Source organism: Corvus hawaiiensis, chromosome 30 (genome assembly GCF_020740725.1).
Source record: "Corvus hawaiiensis isolate bCorHaw1 chromosome 30, bCorHaw1.pri.cur, whole genome shotgun sequence".
Classification (NCBI taxonomy): domain Eukaryota; kingdom Metazoa; phylum Chordata; class Aves; order Passeriformes; family Corvidae; genus Corvus; species Corvus hawaiiensis.
Genome location: NC_063242.1, coordinates 11123172 through 11150662, shown reverse-complemented (window position 1 = coordinate 11150662; position 27491 = coordinate 11123172). Strand labels below are relative to the sequence as shown.

The window sequence follows — 27491 nt, the reverse complement described above, 5'->3', positions numbered from 1 at the left end:
CAAGAATCAAACAAACAAAGAACAAAGAAAAAATCTGAAGAATTACGTAATGTCAACACTTCATCCCATGTCCCACCAGCAAAGCTTAAATGATAGCTTGGAAGACAATTGTGTGAAGTTAAAATCCTTTGAGATCAGCTTCTGGGTAAGGATCCAACTCTCATCACTTTTGCCACGAGGGAAAAGAAAACAGAATATCAAATATTTTTTTATTTTTGTAAATGGGTGCTAAAAAGATTGCACAGGACAATGTTCCCTCAATCTATGCTCAATGTACCACCCTAAACCTCTACCTTGTTTTGATTTCTAGGTAGGGAATAGAGGACAGTGATGCCATGATGATTTTTTGCCTTTTCTTTTATATACCCCTTTTATATATATTTTTATAGATTTTTGTATTCTTAGTGTTTTTTAGCCTACATTCTTAGACTTGTTTGTCAAGCTAGGAGACTAAACATCTTAGAAGTCTCGTAGTTAGGGATCAGTGTGCCCCAGACCCCAAGGTCCTCTCCAGAACACATTCTGTAAACTAAGACAGAGCCATCCAGGGGAAGGTTCCTCAGGGAGGGGGCTCACTTGAGCCTCTCACTGGAGAATCTTTGATAGATATGCTAATTAGTAAAACCTATATTGTTATACCAGATCTATTGTGTGGGTGCATTGTGGTGTGCATTTCAGTGCATTCCACCTGGACGTGTGCACCTAAGGATCCTTAAAATAAATACCAAGGTAAAATCCCTTTTCCCCTTCTAACCGTGTTTGATTCTTGATTTTAAGACCAGGAAAAGGCATCAAAGGAGTAGGGCAATTATTTTGAGTTCTCTGATTTCTTAGAATCAAAAAACTGGGCTTTTGTATTACACCCTGAGAAAAAGTTTTTCAGCCAGCAAAAATGAATGAGAAGAACTTTGCTTTGTTCAACACCAAGACCACCTCCCATTTTGTCTGGCTTTGTTTTCCAGGGTTTTTTTTAAGAATTCCCCTCCTTTTATTTGCTTAGAGTTGCATTCTGGGCACAACAATTTAATCTAAACTATGATTATAATGACAATTATACTAACTTGTTTCCTTCCACATTTACCTAGAGGAAGCTGTGACGGGGTCTGCACCATCTGCCCTGTGTGGTGGGCCAGTGCCTCCACCCAGTTGGAGCTGTTGAAGGGCGAGTCTCCAGTGCAGACCTCAGACTGCAGTAAGTGCCAAGATCTTTCTCTTGGGGTAGGGATTGGCAGCAAGCAGGGGTAATGGCTTTAAGGAGGGTGGATTAAGATGAAATATCAGGATGAAATTCTTTACTGTGAAGGTGTTGAGACACTGGAAAAAAGTTGCCCAGAGAAGCTGTGGATGCCCCATCCCTGGAAGTATTTAAGACCAGGTTGGATGGGGGCCTGGTTTAGTGAAGGTGTCCCTGCCCATGTTGGGGAAGTTGGAAGTGGATGACCTTAAAGGTCCTTTCCAACCCAAAACTTTCTGGGATTCTTTTCTATGATTCTATGATCTTAAAATATCAAAGACACGAAAGATAGCACTGAGGTACTGCTGTTTGCAAAATGCTTCTATTTGATCTATGAGCAAGACAGGCAAATGTAAATATATCTCGCTTCATTGGCCACTGTGTAGAGTCCACCAGTTATACCAGCTGACACCCTGACGTGAATCCTACATGAGTAACAGCATGGAAATGCATTGACCTCGAAGAGTCAGAGTCAAGCAACAAACAAGACCTTGTGTGACAAAATCTGAGGAGAAAAATCAGCCTGCTTAATGAGGTATTTCATGGTAAACTGAAAATATTCACAAAAACTCTTCTTTTTAAAAACATCATCTCTTTATATGTTTTACTCTTTGGTATCAAAGATATAAGATGTTAATATGGAATTTTTTCTATGAATTTCTGTTGTATGTCTTTACCCACTGGAGAGGGAGGAATGGATATATGTGTACAGATGATAGTGGTGTATCATAAGGACAATTAAAATATAGTAAAAATATAAAATAGAGATTTTAAGCTGTTCGATTTTTTGGAAGGGGGGTTTGTTTTTGCAAAACAGCAGAGAATAAGCAGGAAAGTTGTGCAATGATGCTAAAGCAATCTTGTGAATGACAATTTCACAGTATTTAGGAAAATTTCTGCTACTGGAGGACACAAAAGAATAAAAGGAAAAAAAAATGGGGGGTGGTGCAGGGGGGGCAGCCAGATCTCCTCTCTACAGTTATGCAGAAGTCTAGCCAAAATTAAATATGTGTAGATGAAGTAAGTAGGCTGTGGAGAGAGGGTAGGAAGAGATTGACTATTCTAAATTGAAACATCCAGTTCATCTTTCCAAGAATAAACCAGATGGAGAAATTGTGACTGGATTGGTTTGGACACTAGCCAGATGGAGGACCAGTTATTCTGGCAGACAGGAGAAAAGGGGAGAGCAACCTATGAGAAGCACAGCAAGGTCCCAGACAGATGAAGATGTGAGTAGCCCAGGAGCAAGGTCAGCCCTGCCTTGGGTTCTGGCCAGCTCACCCACAGCAAGATGGAGAACAGCTTGTGCAGTGATCAGGCTGCTGCCTTCAGGAGCCAACCCACCTCCTGTGTCAATGGCAAGGCTGTGGGGTTTCACACAGGGAAGGATGTTGATAGGAGAAGCACCGTTTATTGTCACTGGATGATTCTACTCTTTAGAGAAGGTTTAGAGAATCAGGAAGCTAAAGCTCTCAAGGATGAAATGAGACGTTTGGATTCTGCTGTTTCGTGCAAAACACTGAAGATCTACTTTTTATTTTTCACCTTGCTTTTTGAAGTGGAAATTCAAATTTCCCAGTGTTTTCAAGATCAAAAGTAACATTTATTTTAGGCCCAGTCTCAAATTTGACCATTTTGGCAAAATTTCTCTCTGTATCATGTTTTTTATATGTGAGAATTTTCTAAATTGTAAAGGTTACTTTTTCCCTTCTCCTTAACAAAATTCCATGCCTGTATCCAAATGCAGATTTGAAATCTCAAAGTTTGCACCATAAAACTGTGGAAAAATGCATGTGACTGAGTGAATAATCTCGAAACTAAGATACATGGATGATATATATGTAGCTTCTTTCACAGGCACCGATATATTAAAGGTACCAAAAAGCAGGGTTTATCTACTTGGTTGCATTTCCGATCTTCTGTGATCATATGTAACCTCATAAAATTGATCTACTTTGCAGTAAAATGACACTCACTGGAGTAGTGATTAGTATAGCTCTTTATCTTATCTCTCATCTTAATTTCAGTGATGAGTGCTATATATGCTGGAAAGCTAAACATGTCCTGGTATTCAGGGTCCTATATGCTGTGGAGGATTCTCTAGTGATGGCAGCTACCTGGTCAGAGTATGGAAGATCACCGAAACTGGTATGAAAAAGAATGACAGAGCTAAATTTAGTAGAGAGTGTAGCCATAGCTATCTAGTTCTGCACTACATTATATGGACTTGACAATTTTTTTCCTTCAGCCATTGGTATCTCCATTTTACTACCTCTATAGAATTGTAGTTTCCCAATGAAGTAAACTCTTAAATCCAAACAGTGCTTCAAGTCTTTGCTACCATCAATCTGGACTGTATGAAGAAAGTAGCAGTTTCAAGATTTACAGCTTGTTAGTTTAAACTGTGTTACAGAAAACAAAATCAAATGGCATATGCCATTGCAAATTCTGTATTAAAAAGCATATGCCAGGCCTGACCTGCAGAGAATAATTTCTGCATAGTCTCTCACATGGCTCTGTAATAACAAAAAAAAAAAAAAAAAAAAAAATCTTCTAGGCCTATGTCTAATAAGACAATTTGTTTATTAGATTTATTAGATTTCCATTGCCAGTGACTTCGTGCCTGACTTTAGAATGCTCAGTCAGTCAGTGATGCTATAAATGCCTTATGAATGGACTACATCTTAGGAGCACCTTTTCCAAGAAAGCATGCTCAGCCTTCAAGCTCTGCAGAAAAAAGTCATCGCTTGTTATGGACTACAGGCTTTGCAGGCTTTGTGTTGAGGAAACATCACATGCACTAGGACTTACCAGGCTTTGCCTGGATTCATGTCTGAAAATCTTTTTTTTAGCTTATTTAACAGTAAAAGATGTTATCTAATGATCAGTTCAATAATGATCTGTTTTCTCTTTGTTTAGCTTTGTACAATTGTATAACTCTGTATACACATGCATTTGCACGTATAGCTATATGCACTTTGGTATCTGCTTGATATCCATATTCAGCAGCTGTGTTTGGTGCAGAATGAACTCTCTATGACCCTTGAGTGAAATGCTGCATAGCGGAGGGGAGGCACAGGATAAGAGTGGAGGCCTTAAAATTATGGGCATGGGATGGTACGAGAGATGACATGCCAATGTTTATGAAAAGAATGTAACCTGGTAACCTGGGTAAACATGTAAAACATGCCATATGTAGTGCATTTGGATCTGACATGGCCCTGCAGAATAATGAAGAAAGATCAAGGTACTACAAATGAAAAAAAAGAGGCCCCAGGCAGTGACGGGGAAGATGTTATCCATAACAAGAGTTAGCTACTTCCAGTGAAGAGCTACAGATGCTGATGCTTCAATGTAAAATTTCCTTCAATCCTCACTGACCTCAGCACACAGCAGGGCACTAGAAAGGATAAACACTTCACCAGAAAAATAAAGAGAGCATACTGGGAAATTCGAGCATAGCAATTTTAATTGTCCATATTTTGAACAGCGACTTATTAATATGGTAGTTGTGATAATATTAGTTATTATTTCATTTGATTCTTGAGACTATAATTTGAATAAAAATGTATTGATTTTGAAGATAATGTGTTTGTTGCCCTTTGTTTATAACATGATTCGAGACCTATTAATTCAAAAGGAATTTAAGCAACCCATTCTACAAATCAGATGCACCAAACTGGTAGCACAAGTATTCATTTACCACAGTGTTTTGGAATTTGAGATTCTTTGTTCATCAGACAAGTTAGTATTTGCCCTGTAGCATGAAGTTTTTGGGATATTCAAGCAAAAAAAGGAAAGGCTTATGAATAATTATTTATATGTCTTTGTTCATCATTCTGAACATAGTAAAAAATTATTTAGTTCACACACAGAAAAACACAATACAGATCATAAATGAAAAAGACAGTGTTGCCTTCTCATTTCAGTTAAGAGATTCAAGAGGAGGTTTTAAGATAATGTTTATAACTTCAGTTTTGCAATCTCTTCCTAGGTCAAAGCATATATTCTGCATGTTCAATTATTGGAATGAAAAAAGTAATTTTCAATAATTTAATAACTTTAATTTTATTATTATAAGCAATAAACTACGTTGTCAAAAAAATGGTATGCAAACAACATATCATGTCAATTGGCTGATGTGACAGTTTGTCCTGGATCATAAAACTTTCTGGAACCTACATTTCTAGGAACATGAGCATTCAAATATTTCTTCTTCAACACAATAAATAAATTCAGCTTGTAGCCTAGTAATGCTATTTCCAGAGGAAATTAGTTGATCACACATCACAGGTTAATTTTTCTCAATTAATTTATCTGATTAACCAGATACAATGGGTTTATAAAGTATTATTTGCCATTAGGATTATTTCCAAAAGACCATATTCAACAAAAGTAGAAACAAAGTCTACAGAATAATACCCTAAGATTCATCAAACAAGGTAATAAGTTTTTCTTATCTTCCTTTTTTAATGTCACATCATATAATATTTACGAATTATAGCTTAGTACTTTTTATATATAAACTTTTACAGTTATTCTTAAAATAAAAAAATATAGAAAGGAAATGCAGAGCTGTTCAAAATGTAATTTGTAGCTAATAAAATTAACACAGGAATATTACAAGGAATAATATTCACTCGCTAGAGGTCAATGATAAGATATTTCATTTTTAGTTGTATTTGACTTTCTGCCCTTTTTGCTTCAAATGCAAATATATTGTCACAAACTAATTCACTCTTTCATATTACATCTTTACCATTTGATTTATTTCATAAAACCTTCAAACTACTAGGACTGTAATTCTGTAAAAAAATAAGGGAAATGACCAAGAAATAAATTTATTCTGATGTGTTACCCCAGTAGGTTAATAATGTTATTAGTTTTTCATACTATGCACAGTAATGTCTAGGAGACTTTAACAAATAGTATTTTCCTTGTGTTAGGTACTGTACATACAGAGAATAAAGTTACTTCATCCAAAAATATACATATATCCTAAATATTTCAATTAAAAATCAGAGGTTCTGATGCTGTTTTTAAAGGTTAAGTCTAATATTCTTAAATTAAAAACAATAATTCATCATCTGTATTAGATCCGTTTGTTTTAAGCATAACCAGGAAAATATCAGAAAATGGATTTTTCTTTCAACAGTAAAAGAAAAGCTTGAAAATATGTGTATGTCCATACCAGAGCACTTCCATTGCAAAGAAATTATCAGCTTTGAATTGACCAGTGTCAGTGGGTCTGAAAAGCTGGAGATTTTCTAACAGCTTATATTTGCATTAGAATTTGAATATTCTGTTCAGTGACCCTAGCAGATCAGAAAGACATAGAAAATGTTCTGAGACCTCAGCTTCTGTGTACTGCCATTCAGGAAGTATAGCTAAGAGTACAAATGAAAACTACATATTCATAGATATTTTTAAAAGTAAAAACTTGTGTACCTTTGCTTGTTTTGTACTCAGTTCTTGATTAATTCAAAATACTTTCTTATCTTAAAAGGAAAAAAAAGTACTCCTGGTGTTTTATACATATAAAATGCATTTTGGCTGTGTTTAACTATACTGGGCACTTAGGCCAATTTTGTAGAGATATTTTGCACCAACCTATTACACCAATATTTACAAGCTGCGTTCTTCATATTCACTTAATGCAGTATCCACCCTTCTTCATCTAAGCTGTAATAAACATAACAGGGATAACTATTTACAACAATCTTTAAAAATATTTTTGCAGACCATGCTTTCTTCTGAGAATATTTATGACCATGAATATCAAGGGTACTTAAAATATGTTCAGCAGAAATATGGAATAAATGCATTACCAGCACAAAAGTAATTATAGAAACATTGGAAGAGCCAATGAAACATAGATTTAGAAGAAACATAAAGATTTTAGTTATAGGCTAGATTTTAGTTATAGGCTAGCTGTGTTGGAACGGGTGGAATAGGAAAGAATTTGGGACCAGTGAGAGTTAATTAAAATAGTTAGGCGAGCTGGACCTGAAATGGGTTTTTAGATGTTAGTAACCAATTACCAAATAGCTGATGATCTGTCATTTGCATGTTTGCTTAGCTGTGCTTAGAATAAAGAGTACAAATATTGATAAGTTGTTGTATGGAACAAGGACAATTACAATTTCCTCCCTTTGTGGGAACCCGTCCAAAAGTCATGCAAGAAGAAACTTAGAGGTCACTAAAGTAATTAGGATTGTTAAAACTCAGAAAGGCAAAAAGGTCAAAGTGAGGAAGATGAGTTACTTCATCTTTTTCGGAACCACTGACCCAATTCAAGACCACCGACTCAATTCAGAACGCACACTACGCATGCTTAATGACATTTAAGCTCATTTCCATACGAAGCGGAGAATAGGAGGTGCTAACACTATGAATATGCATTTGTATTTTGGATAGTCATAATATTTGGAAATAAAAAGCTTTGTGTTTGCTTGTATCAGGGCCTGCGTCTTAGGGAGCTATCCCACGCAGAGCCTGGTGCCAAATAAAACATGCACTTTCTGACTCTAAACTGTTAGAGAGTTTTTGTCCGTCTCAGTTGGATATCGATATTAGATCGATATTCATATTTTGGTAAATCACCACATTGGATGAGACTAAGGTCTAGCTAGATTAGGAGCCAGTTTTCAACAGTTTGTAGTGGTAACTGATCCAGAAAGTCATCAAAATGAGGTAGCAAGGCATGATGGGGTAACATGATCCTTACTTCTTCTTCTGAACTATCCTTATCAATAGCCTGATCAAATCCTTATGTGGTTTCAGGTTTCTCCAACATTATCTTGAAGACAGAGAAAGGTAAAAAATACCTCCAACAGAGCAGAGTAGATCTGGAAGAGAGAACAGACTTTTGAAAGGGTAATAATACTTCAGAATGACCCAAATAACTCAAGCCTTTCCACAGAATGAGTAAATTGAAAACGTGTCATGATTCCCTCCACTACAGTGGGAAAAGGACTCTGCACAAGGCACAAGGACTGGCTAGGGTGCATTTCTTGAAGAAATGAAGAGCAAGTTAGGATCTAAGCAAATAACCCCAATAAAGTTCTAATATGTCAACACTGATAATTAAAAATTTACTATCTGACACGTAACACTGAAGATTTAGGTTCAGAATTTTCCTATTTCTTGTTTTTGGAGAAGGTGCAGTAGCAGTCCAGGGGCTGAAGTGATTTCCCATGAAAGTATCATACAGGCATTTGGCCCAAAACACAAAGTCTTCCAAAGTATAGCATAAAAAAAAAAACCAAAAAACCAAAAAAAACCTCAGATCTGTGTAGAGAGTAGTTACTAGAAAAAAACAACACTGCTGGGTATTACATATCAGTACACATATCTCCAAATTGTAGTACATTCAATTCTTTCTCAGGAGAAAATGGGGAAATTGATAAAATGGTTGTGATTGTTTTTTGGGTTTTTTTTACCAGGTTTGAAAGAAAGTAGCCAATGGAACAATATAACAAGGAGTGCTATTCACGTCACCAAATATACCTAAGGTGAGAGAAATAACAATCTGTTATAAGCTAAAAATCAGCTATATAATAAACAAAATCAGCTACATAGTAAAATACATTGAAACGAAATATGACTTGACATTAAATAGGAAAGCTGAAAGCTGGTAATTATTTTTAAATATGGAATCAAATTAAGAACCAGTTGGTGTTTGCAAAGAACAGATGTTAAAGATGATTATTATAACCACTGGCAATATTGTATCTTATAATATGCAATATACTAGCACAAAATAGCGTAGAAGGAAAAGTAAACCTCTGTTGAAAACACTCACAGTTTTATGGGCAAAAAAATGTCTTAATTAGTATTAATTGAGATCCTAAAAATATTGTACATGCATTAAGTAATCTAAAAGAGTCATACTTTGCTTATAAAAAGATAAAGTAGAAAAAAAGTTCACCAAACTCCCTGAATAAAGAAAGAAGCATAAAGAACACTGACACTTTATACAGTGATAATGGGAAAAGAGCTTCTCACATCTGCAATGGAGCAGCTGACAAACACCAGTACTGTGAACATCCATATCAGCATCTCTATTACATGCACATTTGAGCAGTGCAAAGGTACTACTCCCAACAGGAGATGTCACTGCCTGCTTCCAACCATCGAAAAGAACAATGTTTCTTGTACCCTGTTGTAAATACAGTGTTTTGGAGTCCATGGGGCATTCAGCAGGGAATTTAGCAGGGGATTTCTAAAGGAAAGATATAAAAATTTAAACCAGTAAACTATCTAGCTCACAGCTAATTACTTGCTAGAAATCAAATATGCATACGAAACCTCAAGAAGAGTTTCCAGAAAAAACCCAAACAATCCTGTTTAAACATAGAATGTGTCCTAGGCTCAGTAATAGCGGGGTAGACTCTAGGGTAGAGAGGGTTTGTTTTTGTTTTGTTTTGGTCTTTTTTTTGCTGGAGTAAAAGGACTATCAAAAGATGGAAGACTAGATGAGCTTTAAGAATGATGTTCTGATAATGGCCCACCTGGATCCCCACTTCTGTTTTTCCTCTTTTATCTCCCTAACATGGGTTTACAAAGAAGAGATTATCAGGAGAAAGTTTGCACCTTCTTTTTGTTAAGGATAGCTGCAATAATTTCAGTACACAGATTAGGAACTCAGATAAATGAAAAGCCAGGAATTTTCAGGCACTAAAAATATCTTCTAGAGCTTGAACTTGACTTGGTAGTCCCAAGTTGTGTTTTAATGTTGCTGCTTATTATACTTATATTTTATTTGCTCCTTTCCTACCATCTAATAAGGAAACTGAAACTGCAAGGATAAAAAAGACAGAGAGGGAAAGACATACATAATGTAATTCATACAAAAGTGCTCTAAGTGGCTCATTTAGATATAGTTTTGACATATGGACTAAATTAAGACTTTAAATAGTGCAATACATCTTTTAATGCAAAAGAAATAGTATAAATGGGACTCAATTAATGAGCGGAAAATGTAAAAGACATTCTGGAAAAGCTATAAATTGCTTACTAAAATAAACCAGCAAAATTAATAGATAATGACTCTTGCAGCTCACTGTCATGTCCTCTTAACCACAACATCCATCAGGAAAAGAAAAAAAACATGCTTAGACCCAGTTATTTTACTTATTGAAGCTGCATGAGTGAACACTCTGATGAGGATAATTGAAACTCTCTTAAATTACCAACACAGAGATATATTAGGACTACAGATACAAAAAAAGGTTAATCCTTCCAAGCCCCGTGTGTTCACACATGGCTCCCTGCGTCTGAAGTAAAAAAGAGGCATCTATCAGCAAGGCATGAATCCTCAGGGTGAGGGGATGGCTTCTGGTCTCTGCTCCAAGCAGGGCCTGCCTGCCTCCCAGGCTGCTGCTCCTGCAAGAGGAGCTGGCCTGCAGATGGATGGCAGAGCAGCGGCACAGCAGGCAGCCCTGTGGGAGCAGGGAAAGGCAGAGAAAGGTGGGCAAGGGGCAGGTCCCTGCCTCATCCACTGGCACTGCTGTGTCACTTTCCCTCCCAGGGAGGAGGGGAACAAGGCAGCGGGACACAGCACTGTGTGTTTCACCACAAAATAATTAAGACAACAGAAGTTTTTATTTCCTTTCTTGTAACTGTTCATGTTACCGTTATTGCCATCTTCTGAGAAAAATTATTCATTTCAGGCTTCAACAGTTTTATTTCATGCTCACAGAGGAAAAACTGATGAGGTGTTGTGATTATTTATATTACTGTTGGGGATGGTGACGTTAACACTGACATTCAAAACCGATGTATAGTTCTGCTTTACAAAAAGTACATGTGATAGTTACCATGTCATCTTTGATTACTGAGCTGCCATTTACCTCCTCAAAGAACAGCAATTATTTTCTTTTTTTTTAATTAGACAAATATGAATAATGCAAAATATTAAGATGAGTTCTTCTCTTTGATCTACTTGTATGAAGAGTTTTTCTTGTTACAGTATTTTTAATTACTTCTAAGAAAACCTAGCCACACATGTTCTACCACTCTTAGCAGTGCCATAGACGCCAATGAAGTTTTGAGTATTTTTACTTAATTTATCTGGTGTCTGCCATAACTACAGTTCTAAGGAGTTGGGTTTTTTTTCTTTTCTTTCTTCATACTTATTGTACATATGGTGATTTCCAATTTTTAATTTATATGTCATTTCCTATAATGCTCTTTCTGAGGTTGCTAGAATGCTCTCACTTATTGTCTAGTTTGTCTGTGTCTTCAAATAATTATAATTTTCCCCATTAATTCTTTTTCCAGTTCTCTTTTGCACACTGCTGGAACTGGTCATCTTTTTGATATTTCAAAGAGGGGCAGCAGAAAACAGAAATTATATCAATAGAAGTAAACCAAACACAATATGCTGGGGCATATCCAGAGTACTATTTATTTATTTACTTATCATAGCCAGTTTAGTTTCATCATTTTGCTTTGGTTACACTTTAATAATTTCACATATAAAGCAAACATGCATTTTTCTGTTTGGTTTGGGAGTTTCATCAAACTAACTAACATCAATATTAATTTTGGTCATTTACACAAATCTAGGGACAAGCAATGCAATGATTTAGATATAAGTTGGCAGAGTGGCAAAACATGATTGAGACCAAATATTGGAATCAGACTCCTGAATGGAGAGAAAATGCAAGTTTTTTTACGGAAATTTAAAAATGAAAATGAGGGTGATATTTCAAGCAAATTGGTAGAGAATTGGATACATTACATCTGAGTCATTACATCTGAATGTTTTTGAACCACCCAGGCAACAAGATTATGCTATCGATAAGGCTATAGATCCACAGAACGGAGGAACATCTCACCATGCAGAATATTTTGAAAAGCCTACACAGTTATTGTGGTGTTTAATAAAGAAGAGCCTAATCATGAAAGGGCAGTCTATTACAATATATGAATTTTTTGAAATACTGAAATCTGCTAAGAATTTAGGAAAAAAGGAGAAGCAATATATGAAGGAATAGGATAAAATATGCACAGTGGTATTCATAGGCAGGACAAAAAAAAAGAATGCTATTCTTTATGGGACAGCATGAGGATAGATATCGGGGGAATAAATCTAGCAGTGAGAATAGGTAAGTTATTTCTTGCCTATAAAGTGATAGGCATTGAGTTAGGAGTGATTTATACAGGAGTTTACCATGTGATGTAACAAAAAAAGTTTGAGGGTGATGAAGGTCTAGATGCAGGAAGGAAGGTATGTAATAACATTTGGCTTTTAGGCCAAACTATTGAAACATCTGTCAGCAATGTTTTAAGTTCAGATGATTCTGCCTTTTGGTAAAGGAATGACCTAATGGTGCCTTAAGGTCCATCCCAGTTTTATTTTCTATGTCACCAGGGGCCTGGGATATGAGGTTATCTTAACATCATGTCTTTAAATGTTAAAAGGCTGCTGTAACAATTTGTTCCAAAAGTCAGTTTTCAACAATGTAATAATCGTCCTTAGCCAATCTTTCTACCTATTATCCAAAAGTTAGAGATTGATTTATGCTGCATGGATGAACATATTTTCAGTCTTCAGTAGTTTTTAAACCCATTGAATGAAATGTGGAAGGAAGGATCTTTTCTTTCAAAATTTATTTCTCTATACTTCTCTGAAATCTTTTAAATCTTATGTCATTGGCCTCAGAATGTGTCTTCTTTTTCCATGATGTTGTGCTTTTATAAGCTCTCATCAACATCAGATAGCCTGGCACCAGATCTGGTATAAAGACAGGGATTTTGATTTGCACTAGTGACTACAGCAGCTGGACCTCATATGAAACTCTGTTCCCATTCTTACTTGATTATAAAGTCTGTTAAAACATAACACTTTCAATTCTTTCTAGATCATGAAGACTGTCTAGGAAGGGCTAGCCTCAAATTTTATGTTTACATCCAATCTTTGTTTCTGAAAATCAGTGAAATAGAACAATCAATAATTTTTCTTCCTTTAGAGAATTTAATTCAGTTCTGGACTAAGATTAATATAAAAACATTCCTGAGGCTTCAGACGCTGGCCGTCAGATACAAATCACAGTTTTAGGAAACAGTCATTGCATGTGCCATTCACTCCTAAACAGAATTAAGTAACTATGTCAAGTCAACCAAACAAAAGAAAAAGCTGGGAAATTTGCTTCACATATTTACAAAAATACATCTATTTTTACACCACTAAATATTTGAGTGGAGTAGTGATGTCAGAGTATGAGGCCGATTATTAATATGCAAGTAAACTTATCTATTTTAAGCAAAAGACCTTGTGCTAGTCCCAAATACATTTTTGCTCAAAGATAAATAGCCTAATGGCACTTATGGAATATCCTAAAGTGCTTTACATCAACAAAAGTTACTATCATAGGTATTTGAGTGAATTTTACTTCACATTGAATTATTATTTATGTCATCCCTGCAGATACATGACTCCTCTGCAATGTATTTTCATTAAGATTTAATGGGTTATTCCTAATGAGTTGGCTTCTTTCTTTCTTTGCAGCTTTTTCCCTGTAGTAAAACTTGTTACTAGAAAAAAACCCTGTATTTTTAAAATAGTACACCTCAGTGATATGTTTTTTAGTGAAGAATGTGTTTCTGAACTGTTAGAAGAACAATACTTAGGAGATAATATCTTGTAAAGGTTGGAGTGCTCTCTATTTTTCATGTGGTAGTATAATAAGAAACAAATGACAGGCTGGGAGGAAGAACCTTGAAGTGATAGCTACCTGAATAGAAATGAAAAATGGAAGGAAGGAAGTTGAAGGACCTTGCTCTGTCATATGTGTTTCATACACCTAACTCAATGATCAGTTCTAGCAGGACGCAGGCACTTGCCTTAGTGACCTCAACTTGCTAGTGCAGGTGGGAGTCAGTTACTACTGCAAAGAACAAAAAAAAAGAGGTGGACTGATGATAAATAGCAGGCAATGGATGAAGAAAAAAGAAAACAGTTAGATAGAAATCTCCAGACAGCATGAATCCATGGAGAAGGACAGTTGGCCCAGTGTCATATTTGCTGAGGTTCTGTCCTTTCTTTCTTTTTTTCTTTCTTTTTTTTTCTTTTTTTCTTTTTTTCTTTCTTTCTTTCTTTCTTTCTCTCTTTCTCTCTCTTTCTTTCTCTTTCTTTCTCTCTTTCTTTCTCTTTCTTTCTTTCTTTCCTTTTTTTCTTTTTCTTTCTTTCTTTTTCTCTCTTTTTAATTTTTTTTGTGCAATTTCATGAGGCTTTGTTTTTTTCTTAAAATAAGCATATTTCACATTTATGTACAGCCTACCATGCTTTCTGAATTGTAAAAATAAGAATTATTCTGATGAAAGAATAATTGAATCCAGCACTTACATATCTCTAACACAAAAGTCAAACAAAGAAATAACTTAGCAATGCACCACAATACTCTGCAAAGAAAAGGAAACTTGCTTTGCAAATTGACTGAAGATTGTATCAGATACAAGATGAAATAGGAAAACTCTTGTTCTGGGTTTCAGTAGACTGTGGGTCTTTCTGAACTCCTGCACTTTCTGTCAGATAAGTGAATAATAAACTTGTCCCAATTTTCCATATTGTCTAATCTGTCCATTGTGGGCTTGATCCAAAGCAGAAACCTCATAATTAACATACTTTTTACATGACTTCCATTTTAAATCAAGAACAGAAACCAAGGAAAAATTCAGTATGTGAATATTTAATTGCTTCTTGTGTGTAAATTCAAAGCAACCACAAAAGGAGTGATCTAGCTTAATGAAGCATACAGTGATGATGAAATTTAATAAAAATATGTTGATATTGATAAAGATAGTGATAAAGACATAAAGAATAAAGATATGAAGATAGATGTAAAGTTATAAAGATAAATATAAAAACAGACATACTTCTTCTACAGAAGAGTTTTCCTCTCCCATGTGTATCCTGTGAGGAATCTCATGGGCAAGACCCTTGACTATTTTAAGGTCCAAGATGGGTTCTAATGTTGATATTCTAAAATCCTTTGTATTTTCAGCCTGCTTTCACATTAGTCTCTAATTCTCCCTTGCTTTCCACTCTCTTGAACATGATGCTCAAAAAGAATATTTTCTTTCAGCAGAGAGGCAGGTTTCCCACTTGAATGCTTTGTATTGAACAAAATACATATCCATGTAATTTTGCTTCCTGCATATAATCATGAAGTACTGTACATGCTTGTTGAGTTTCTCTAATTGAGTAAATATGAATTAGCATGAGCAAGGGCTGGCTATAGTCTTCTTCTAAAATGTTCTTATGGGTGATTTGCACATTATATCTTTACCTGTTGCTTGGGCTCGTCTTTGGTGGTTATTCCCTCTTTTTCTGCACTCATTAAATAGAGACATCCTCCTGTAGCACTGGGAGATTATGCCCTCTGCCAAGCAGCATGGCTCTGCCCTGGAGGATGCTGAATAGTACATCTGAGACAGTTAGGAGGACAGATCAAAATCTATGCTCTCGTTGGGTTGCCAAGGGTACTTACGCCCTCACGAAGCAAATGAGGGTTTTGAGTATGTTTTCTTATTTTTCTTTTAATGACCCTTTCTCTGCTTGTGAAAGCTGGAACTGTATCCTGCTCTGTATCCAATTTTGTGGGAGAGCCATGTTTAGGCTTATTTAAAAAGCAGTTAAGGAAATAAAGTAAGCAACAAGGCCTTGGAGATATATATAGACACACACAAATGCACACCCATGTACATACACATATGCACACATATTTGCATCCAAAATCAGTATTGCTAAGATTTGTTACTTCCTCCTGAAAACAGGAAAATAGAATTTCACACATTTTGTCTTGATTATGGCAAAGATTAGTTAACCAAAAATATGGATTAAAGGCAAAGATGCCTGAAACACATTGCCTTTCTGTATTATGTCAGTGGACTGTTATCAGTGTGAGCAGACATCTGTCTATATTCATTTTGAATTACTCTGCTGGCTTTTTTTGCCAAGACAAACAGAGTGGTAAATTTAATAAACTAAATTTTTATTGTATGACGAGAAATAGTATCAGGATCTTGCGGAAGATGTAAAAATCCTGTAAGACAGAGCTTTTACCTCTCCTAAAAGATGGACTCCAGAAACAGAACGAAAAATGCAAAATTTTTGGAAAAAATAAAAACAAACAACAAAGGTACAGGAGCAGGGGGAGAGGATCAGCCCTGCTGAGGTGAAGGTTCATTTTCCCCCCCCAAAAAAGCAGCTCAGCAAACTGTGGCAGATGTCACCCTGACAGGGAAAGTGGCAAGCAGCCATCTCAGCTCTGCTTGTAACTTCTTTCACTAGAGTCAAGCTGCTTTTTCCACTCCATTCAGCATGTTTGTGAGTGCTGGGTTTGTTCAGAAGACAAAAAAGGGCAAGAGCTCTAGAATTCAATAGAAGGTCAGAATGGCAATCTTTTTTGTGGGGCCGGGCTTCCTTTTTTACTGTGACATCTGGAGCCATTACCAGAACAAATTAGAGCAATTCAAACCACCAGCAGGAAAAAGTGGGTTTTCTGTTTTTCATACAGCAGAGCTACAAATTTGAGAACAGGAACTGGGGCTCCCAACAACTCAGCATAGCAATAGATTTGCTACACTTGCTTTACAGATTCATGTGGCAACAAATGTAATCAGTGATTAAACTAAAGATGTCCACCCTTCAGCACAGCCTCCACAAAAGGAAGAGAATAAATAATTACACTAATGAGTTTGCACTTCATTTTCAGCCTGTTACAGCATGAAGTACTAATAGTTCAAAGGAGGCATGCAGCAGAATACAGAGCACACCTCCTCTTTCTGTCTGGCATTTTAATATCATGACCAAAGCAATTTTTAAAAATTCCATATTCCAGTAAATAATAATGCATATTTTACTTGTGGTATGGATGTAGACTCCTTAGACTATTTAGAACATTAAGTCGGTTACTGGTGCTAAATATTTTGAATATTTGGCTGACTTTAAGCTTTAGCGTTCATATTCTTTTACATTTCACCCTATACTTAAACAGAAACAAGTTCTTTCTACTGCCTGCGAACATGAAAGCTGCACAGGTAATACATCTTCTAGGTGCATTAGCTGCAGGCAAAACTGGGTCTTACAGATGTAATCTATACTTGTTAGTGGGACTCTGTTCAACAGTAAAACAATTTATTGTGTCAGATTGGACTGAATCTCACTTTCAGGAGACTTTCACAGCTTTTATTGTTAAAATGTTTCCCCTGTAATAATTCAATTTTCTTTTTGATTGTACAAGCTTTTTTTGTAAAACATACCTTGCTGTGATTCAAGTAGAAAAAAATGCATCTTGATGAGGTTGAGCAGAATTGTATGTGCAATACCAAGGTCCCTGCTCTATTAATAGGAAATATCTGAATAGCAAATATATTATACTGCCCTCTGTTAACTCAGCATTTGTAAAAATGTTCCCTTCAGTCACCAATCTCACCTTTGGGCTGAGAGCCTGTTCTGACATGATTCTGATGTCTTGATATTGGGCTGATGGCCAGCAGAAAATGCCTTTTACTTGTAGTGCTGAGGGTACTTGGGGGACTCAGACTATAGACACACAGAATGGTTTGGTTTTGAAAGGACCTTAAAGACAATCTCGTTCCAACTACCCTGCCATGGGCAGAGACAGCTTGCAATAGACCAGGTTTCTCAGAGCCTCATTCAGCCCGGCCTTGAATACTTCCAGGGATGGTTCAACCACTGTTTTTCTGGACAACCAGTTCCAGTGTCTCATCACACCCACAGTAAAAAATTTCCTCCTAATATCTAATCCAAACCTACCATCTTCCATTTAGAAGCCATTTTCCCTCGTTCTATCTCTACATACTCTGGTAAAAAGCCCCTCTCCACTTTACTCCTAGGACATCTTTAGGTACTGGAAGGCTACAATCAGGTCTCTCTGGTGGCTTCTCTTCTCCAGGCTGAACTACCCCAACTGTCTCAGCCTGTCTTCATACAAGAGGTATTCCAGCCCTCTGATGATCTTCATGGCCCTCCTCTTCAATGTACTGTTTCTCTCAAACTGCAGATTATTTAACCAACTACTGTATTTATAGGCGGTTCCTGAATAGATACTCAATAGAAAAAGTAAGCGAATGAAAGTACCTCTTTTGGAACACTACAGGCACCCTCCAAACAGAGAGAATCCATTTGTTCATGCTTTGTTTTTAGGAAGAGCTGCACTCAGTGCAGATTAAGTAGGATTGAAGGATCTAAAAGTTGAGTCCCAATGACACTAAAATTAATCATGGAGTAAATCTTCTAACTCTACCAATAATAGCAACTTTTTTTCCTGCCTTTTATGTCCTCACTTACAATTTTTAATTTTCCAGAATTGGGATCTTATGAAAATAACGTGTTACTGTCTTAGTTCATAGGGACAGGGTGCAAAGTTTTCATCCTGCTGTGTATTACCTCTTATCTGCCAGTGTTTTCTCATTACATCACCTTCAAGAAGAAACGCCATTTTCTCAACAGAACCCTTGATATTGAAGAACATCAGACATCAGACAGATCAAAAGCATTTTGAAAAACTGTTGGGAAACTGGTAAAGGCTTCCTTAAAATCTAGTTTGATAGAATTAAAAACCCCCCCCCAAAAAAAAAACCAACAAACTTTTCATTACTGGTTATCCAGAAGACTTCAAACATCTCATTAAGATGAAGACCTCTTTACACAGAGATGGTCCACAGTTATCTACCATCATAATGGGGTGTCTGTCTAGTTTATGGAGTCCTTGTGTTCAGTAGGACCCCTAAGTATGAGAGTAGCACTGGATAAAACAAGTTTTTTCTCTATAAGAGGTAAGCTACTCTTCTTAGGAGCCGGGACTTGGACTCAAAGTTTGTTATGGGTCCTTTCCAGCTTGAGATATGCTGGGATTCTAGGAAGAGATTATACTTTGTATAACTTGCAAGTTGAATCACTGTAACTAGCTTTTTGTTTTGTTTTTTCACTTTTAATAGAGATGGACTTGACCTCTAGAATAATGAATTCAAGCCTGTTCTGGTGGAATTTTATTATAAATTCACTATTTTGCATGCTAATCCATAAAAAAGAAAAAAAACCTACCAGAGCTGATATTTGAGACCTAGTCAACAAGAAGTGCGGCACTTCTTTTCTCACAAAAACAATAGCAACAAAGACAAACCCAGAGTTTTACCATTAAGTATAATCTAATATTCACTTGCCAGAATAAGTCAAGATGACCATACACTTGCAAACACAGAAACCCAAAACTGAATTTAACCAGATATGATTGGTTTATCCATTCATCCTATGCAAAGGATGCTACTATGTTATCATGTTACTAAGATTAATTTACAAGCCAATATATGGCTGTGCTTGGCCCTTGCCAACACATGGGATTACTATGATAACCCACCGGAATTATCAAAAAGAGTTTATGAGTATTCTTTATCCAGAATTTGGCAAGCACCTAATGCGTTTTAAAAGGGCACTGTCACACTAAAAGGGACTTGAGCTGAGTAAAACAACCACCAAGTTGAGAAGTTTGCATTTTATACAGTACAAATTGTACCACAACTTATTTATAGCAACCAAAAGTTTTAGTTTCAGGTGACATCTAAAAGAAAATCCTATGTCCTATGCTCAGCTTAATCTAAGTAAAAACCCTCTTAACATAACAGATATGCTATATTACTTATTTAGTGGTATATACCTTACCTCGTTGGAAGTACTCAGGTAAACACAGTTTAGGATCTGTGGCAAAACAATTATATATAGCACTTTGAGAGAGTTGCATTTCACAGAGCATATTTTTACCTAGGGGCATTTATTTAATGAAACTATTTATTTCAGAGTCAGTATTTCTTGTCTTTATTGTTTTGCAGAAATATACAGATTCCTGAAAATAATTAATATCAGTGAGCCCTGAGGAAAGAAGCAAAACTATCTAGAGTTTCCTTTACACTAAATCACTTCATGACTTTTGACAGTGACAATTTCCTTAGAGAAATTATGTTTTAGGATACTTGTTTTACATATTTGCTTCACATTCCAAATGACATTCATTCTACTTTTGCTGCAAAGGAACCTACACCTGCTGAGCATTCTGACAGAATGTGAATCATACTCAAGGTTGTTAACACACTTTGCTGTTCAAAATACATGCCAACCAAAATAGAACTTTATTAAGTTCTTCCATCTAGCCTTCCTCCCAGCTATTCCCCTTTAAACAGATGACTTTTAAATGCTCTGTAATTAATGTTAACCTGGTTTAGTTAAAGCAGAGGAAGAGATCCTGACATGATCGATATCACAACACTTTATTCTCCAAAGCTGAATCAAATGACCTGTGAAAAGTACTTTCTATTTTTATAGCCTTACACCTTCATATCTGAAAAAAATGAGCAGAAAGTATAACCTGGGTCTAAAATGAAATTGCCTGTCCATCAACATCCAAAACTAAGATTCCCAACCTGAGTAGTTATTACAACCAGTAATGCAGAAATACAACTAAACAGATGAATCACGCTCAGGTGTTAATGCTAAAATGGAGGGATTGAAAGGAATGCTTATGATGTATTAAAATAAAATTATTTTAAATTAACTTCTACATTAATCTCTTACTCATGCTTACTAGAACACTGTACTGAAGAGCTTACAAAGATATGGGATCATAAGATGTTTTCAGGTATATAATTATCTCATTGCTTATTACTAGAAATAGTTCTAAAAGTGTTTTCCATTTTGTTTTTCTCCCCCATTATGTACTCTGAGGGCATTGGTTCTCTGAGGGAAAACCCAAGCTATATGCTTTTATGTGCAGAAAGATTTTTCTTATTCACCAGGGTGGATAACCAGGATAATTGTGTGTGTAAAGGTAAAGGCTTGTATAAAGACAGGGCAGCAAATTTCAGCTGAGATATTCTGGGGCAGGTCACCTTTCCAAGTGTAGAAATAACTCTCCTTTCACCCTCAGTACACAGAGAGTCAAGGTTTCCCTTCTCTAATGCATGAGAAACACATCTGCCCGAACACAAGGGTTTTTTACTGATTTGTTGTAGAAAATCACAATAATGGTCATTAAGCCGACTCTCACAGAGAAGAAAAAGTAAATCTGTAATTCTTTGTTCTGTATGTGCAGTGCAGCAGTCATACACTGTCCTCATAACCGTAGTCTGGCACAAAACCAGCCTAGTTTCCCTCTGGGCTTACAGTCAAACATTTTGTACAGGCTAACAATAGAAAATGATTTCATAGGCACAGGGTCTGCCCTGAGCTCACCCAGAGGCTTAAAGCCGTTCAGCAAGCTCCCTGTTCCACTCTGTCCTTTCCCCCTTGTGCCCTTCATTGACATCCAGAACACAAACCATCCTGACTAAATTTGATATTTATATGAAGTTCTCTCCTGCCTGCAACTCACAGATTTTCAGTGCCTTTAAATACCTAGCTGAAACCTCAGTATGAAAAATTGGAATTCTGAGACCCCACATCACATACCATGAATTCGTATACTAGGATAAAAATATGGTAGCTTCTTCAAAATTATTTTCTGTGTACAAGAGAATACTTTTTTTAAATGAAGTTTAGCCTTTGGATTGCAACTGTAGACTGTAGTGTAGTTGTTGGGTGCCATGAAGAACCCTCCTAAAACTTCAGTTCTCACCTGACAACACCTGTACATGGATGCAGTGGTGAGTTACACTGGTCCCACTTCTCAGACATGACTTGGGGTTGTTACTGAAAGAGGCTGTTCTTTCCTCACTTCAAGAAAAGAAAAAAGAAAAGTGGGATTTTCCAGCTATTAAAGCACCAGCCAAGGACTCAGACACTTGTTCTAATGTAATACACACTAGAAATTGCCTCTTTTATGCATCACAGAGGTGTTCTTCACTGCTCCCTAAATATTCATATGGCCTTTTACACAGTGCTGGTACAGTAATTCAAACACATTTGTAATATACTCCACAGCATTTTCAGTACCTGCTGCTATTTATAGTAACTGCTGATGCTAAGTCTTTGGAATTACTGTGAAACAAAAAGGTTGGTTTTTTTGGGGTTTCTTTTCCGAGCATTACTTGGAATGATGTCTATTTTCCACTCAAACTGGAACATCTAAATGTGTTTTCAGATAGGAGGTCCCAGTTTCCTTCACTCACATTGCACACTATCAAGAGGCATCAATGATGAACACATAGAGTGGAAGGTAAAAACTGCTAAGTTACTTTGTGGACTGAGTAACACTGTGTAAAGTTGTAGAATCACAATTGTGGTATATCTTAGAGGGGAGAAGATTCCAAGGAAAGTGAAAAAAGAGAGACATATGTAGATCTTCTTTATGACCATATGATACATACAGTGAAAAAAAGAAGCATAAATATGTTTTAATTATATTTACAATCAGAATATAAATTTTATTAGAATGCATATTATCTGCAAGTTTTTTTCAAGTTAGATTAAATTCTCAGCTGTGAATTGTACAAACTCACTTGGCACAAAGAAAACAAAATATGCTATGGAAATAATTGAGCACCCTTGCTTCAACACTGAAGAATTGCTGTGAGAGCTTTTGTGGGTTTTGAATCCCATGGCTTTTCTCTGTATGGACAGCCTCTGCCTCTGCCTGAGGTACATAAGATATGAGCTTCCCTTAGTACTCTGATAATCCTTTAGCACCAAAGTATCAGAACAACTAGATCTTGGAAATAAGATTTGCCTTCCCCAGACACCTCCAGCTGCTCTGGCTGAAGATGAAATTCTTTCTTTACAATAAATGTTTTTAAGAATTTGTGACAGGTGTGAGTATTACACATATGGGCATTTTGCTCATACTTGAAAGCAAATTGCTGTCAGACTACATAAGAAGAATCAGGAAAAAACAATAAACAACAAAACACCCTTCCCTGACTTAGTGGTCTCATTGCTCTGATGTATTCTGGGATACTTCTGAGAGCATATCCTCTGCATTTCAAGGATTCTCTAAAATAAAATATCTTTTGTACTTCATAAAATCATAAAACCACAGAATGTTAAAGGGGTTGGAATGGACCTTAAAGATCAACCCCCCACCATGGGTTCATGGACATCTCCCACTGGATCAGGTTGCTCAAGGCCTTACCCCAGCCTGGTTTTGAGCACTGACGAGACTGGAGCATCCACAAGCTCCCTGAGTGACCTGTTCTAGTGTCTAAACACTCTACACTGAAAAATTTCTTCCTAATATCTAACCTAAATTTTCTCCTTTTTAATTTGTACCCATTACTCCTTGTCCCGTCGCTACAGTTCCTGATGAAAAGCCCCTCTCCTTCTTCCCTGTAGGTCCCCTGTAAAGTTGCTGTGAGGTCTCCATGCAACCTTCTCTTCTCCAGGCTGAACAGCCCCAACTTTCCCAGCCCGTGTTTGTAGGGGAGGTGCTCCAGTTCTCTTATCAACTTTGTGGTCCTCCTTCTGACTTGCTCCAACAGTTCCAACTCCTTCTTAGGTTGAGGACACCAGAACTGGACACAGCACTCCAGGTGGGGCCTCACAAGCTCAGAGTAGAGGGAAAGAATCACCTCCTTCAACCTGCTGGCCACGGTTCTTTGGATGCAGCCCAGGATTCCATTGGCTTTCTGGGCTGTGAGTGCAGGCTGCCAGCTCATGGTGAGTTTTTCATCAACCATCACACTCTAATCTTTCTCTACAGAGCTGCTCTCAATCACCTCTTTGCCTTTTTTTTCTCTTGTTGTCTTTGGTCTTATAATTAAACCAGATAATCATTCTACTTCTTCTCTGCCTTAAGAGGATAATTTCCCAAATGCAAGAAATCAATAATTTTCTTTTCTTTCCAAAGCATTCTCCGTGAATTTGTAGATTTTACCCATTTTGTCTCTTTTCCCCAGTAATGTGTTTCTGCCATTCTGTGTCCTACAGGTTTTCACTGCTCAAGTTCTAGTCTCACAAAAGTTATATTCCCTCTGAGACAGATGCTGTAATAAACCCTTTGAGAGCACACCAATTCCCAAGGGCATCACCGCTGCCTGATGAGAACACAGGCATGATGATCATTTTGTTCCTGGTCCCAGAAAGATTTGTTTCAGCTTCTCTTTGCCAACAGGAACTTCCACACTTTCTGAAACATTCAATGATAAGACAGGTAAAACATAAATGAATGGAACTTCACAGCCTGTATCTGATATAATAAACTGTGCTGGTATATTGGTTTTATTTGCTCTGCAGGGGAAGCTGAGGGTGATCTGAAGTTTTGATTGCTGGCTTCTTTGTTCTCTTAGATATTTGGGTTGCATGGAATACAATGTCTCAAAATATGCTATCAGGGGCATATTTCGAGCTCATTTCTAGCCATCCAAAGCATAAATTATGCAGGTACATTTTTTTGCTTTTTAAAGGAGTTTCAATTTATTCATGCTTATCACAAAACCCACTAGCCAGAGGAGGAAAGTTCATGCTAGAAATCAGTCTTAGTTTTTACACTTACAATAACTAAACACTGAAATCCTTTCATCAATATGCTGTTGAGGTCTGCCTCTGCAAGTCTTTAACTTTAGACTAAGAACTTTTCTAAAATAAATTTTATAGCTCCACCAGATGTTATCTATGCTCAGATACTGAAATACTATGTAAAAATGTAAAGCCTTAAGATAGATATAAGAATTATGGGATAAAATCTGTCACCTGAAAAGGTTAAATTAGGTGACCAAAAAGTCTAACCCTGTGGCTGGAAATTGATTAAAGAATAAGGATGCCTTGACATCTCTTTTCAACCTGGTCAGCCTTACCTTTGAAGAGAACTGTAAAAGAGACTGCAGAAGGTGCATTCCACACCATAAAAATAATCCATAATCCTTTATTTGGAGTCAATCTGATCTTCTATTGAGATTGACCTTAAAGTAGCTTTTCAGCAAGACTGAATAACTGCAATGCTAAATTAACATTACTAAAAATATAGTATATATAAGAAGGAACATTTTAAATTCATCCAGCTTTCTTCTACCTATTGATTTTTAACTAGTAACATTTTGAGTTGTATAAATTTGTTTTAGTCCTCCTTGACTTCCATAAGTGTCATTTTTAAAATTCCTGAACAGTTATTTCATCTCTCAGGAATACTTCAACATCACAATCTTCTTTGTGTGTGCATTCATTTGTCCCTAACAGAGGTCTCATGCAAGAGTGACTGAGAATGAAATTCCTTTCTAAAGTAGGAATTGTGTGTAAAAGAAAATACTCTTAAAAAGGAAGATCAAAATTTTCCTTAGTTCTTTTATCACTGTTCTTTTTGTCTATGAGGAAATACTGGTTTTCTCTACGTGGAGGACAGAGGACCTCAGAAAGATTCCAAGCAACCATTTAAAAGCAGCAGACCTTTAGGGACTCATACACCCCTGAACTGGAGGAAAGAAATTGTTAAAGTGAACATTTTCCTTCAGGAGAGTAAAATAAAAATAACTGGAACATATAATAGAATCACAGATTCATGGATTTGTTCTGGTTAGAAAAGACATTAAGGCCACTGAATCCAACCAATTAGCCTAACACTGCCAAGCCCACCATTAAACCATGCCCCCAAGTGTCACTTCTACATGCATTTTAAATGTCTCCAGGGATTGGCCTTGGCCCATCAATCCAGTCTGTTCAAATCCCTCTGCAGAGCCTTCCTACCCTCCATCAGGCCAACACTCCTGCCCGGTTTGGTGTCATCTGCAAACTGATTGAGGGTGCACTCAGTCCCCTCATAATCATATCCAGATTATAGGTACTAGATGTTATACAGGACCAGCTTCAGCACTGAGCCTGGGGGAAACCCACTGATGACCAGCCACCAGCAGAGTACAACTCCATTCACCACCACTCTCTGGGCCTGCCCAGACAGCCAGTTTTTTTACCCAGTAAAATTTTTTACCCATGCTGTTTAGAGCACAGAATGTGGTTGGTTGGAAATCTAGTCCTTGATGGTTATCTCTCATTCAGCTGATGCTGCTTCAATTCAAAATCCAAACACCTCAGCTCAAATAATGACACAAGGTATATAAGAACAATACTGTATGCTCATGTACTTAAAACAAAATACAAGATATTCTAACGCTGATTTAGTATTATTATCATGATTAAACAAGTAGAAGGGAAAAACGAGAGTAGTAGATGCAGTTACAACAATGTCAAAGGAGAATGCAAATCTGTTTCTTATATTACTGATTTAATTTGTATTCAGGATTTAGAATTTACTGATGAATATTTTTGTCATATCATCCATCATAGCCTGGCACTAGAGAGAAGGAAGATAGAAAAATTAAAAACCTGCTTGTTACTGTAAACTAAAGAGCATGAGCAACATCCATCAAAGACAGACAGATAGAAGATAAAAGTGATTGCCAAAGCCAAGTGAATTATGCTGATTTTCTTTTAAACATTTATTAAAATTCTCTAAATGCAGATCCACTTTCCTCTAGTAAATATTTATTTTTATTTATTTTGCCATGGACTGGAAACTGTGAACAGTGATAAATTAGTTGTAAAGGTGTATAATTTTACTCTTGCTTTTATAAATACATTTACATCTTCTACTGAAGTGGTATTTTTTATCTCTGATTAGCAGGGATGTATCCTATGTCAGCTGTTAAGTAAGATGCTCTTTCCTTTTCTTTGCTGATACAGTCACAGAACAAGGCATAGGCCAACAGTGGAGGACAGATACCGTGCAAGGGATCTGCTACAAAATTAGCTGCTGCCAGTGGAAGTGTTTCATTGATTCAGTAGACTTTAGATTAAGCTAGAGATCAACTCCTTTGTACCCTCAAACCATAAATATCTGAGCTTTTACTTACAGAGAAATACATGCATTTATTTCTTAAGAAGTGGTCTGAATTCCAGTCTTTTTCTAACTGGAGTTAATGCAATCATACTCTCAGACTGTGCAGTATCAAAATATATACTAGAATTAAGTCATTCATTCTAGCCTTTTAGATAAAATTGCAAGGTATAACATTCCTGATAGCAGTGCTACTGGGCCTTAGACAGCAAGTGCAAGGATGGTGTAAGAGTGTAAAAGCTGTGCTCTGACACATAACACACCATTGTTTGCTTTGTTTTCTCCTAACAAAGAAAAAACAGATGTGCACAAAACAAAATTCAAAGGGTCGTACTGAGAGGCAACTCAAGTAGCTTTACCCAGCATTGAAGCAACAAGCGAAGGGTAGCTCAAAAAGAGGAGCTCTTTTGACTACAGAGGAAAGAAGAGAGAAATGTTTTTGTGGAGCTATACAATTAAAGCAGAGATGAAAAACA

At 36.6% G+C, this 27491-nt stretch overlaps 1 protein-coding gene across 5 annotated transcripts in view; it reads right to left on the bottom strand.

Annotated features, from left to right (window-relative positions):
• The window catches only part of CDH19 (cadherin 19), a 116214-nt gene that overhangs the window by 75429 nt on the left and 13294 nt on the right, over positions 1-27491 (bottom strand). The window contains exon 2 of one of the 5 annotated variants that reach the window (XM_048289417.1): positions 7962-8082. The exons of the other annotated variants lie outside the window; for them this stretch is intronic. The gene's annotated coding sequence lies outside the window, so the exon portion shown is untranslated. The remainder of the gene's footprint in view (positions 1-7961; positions 8083-27491) is intronic. 5 annotated transcript variants of the gene reach the window in all.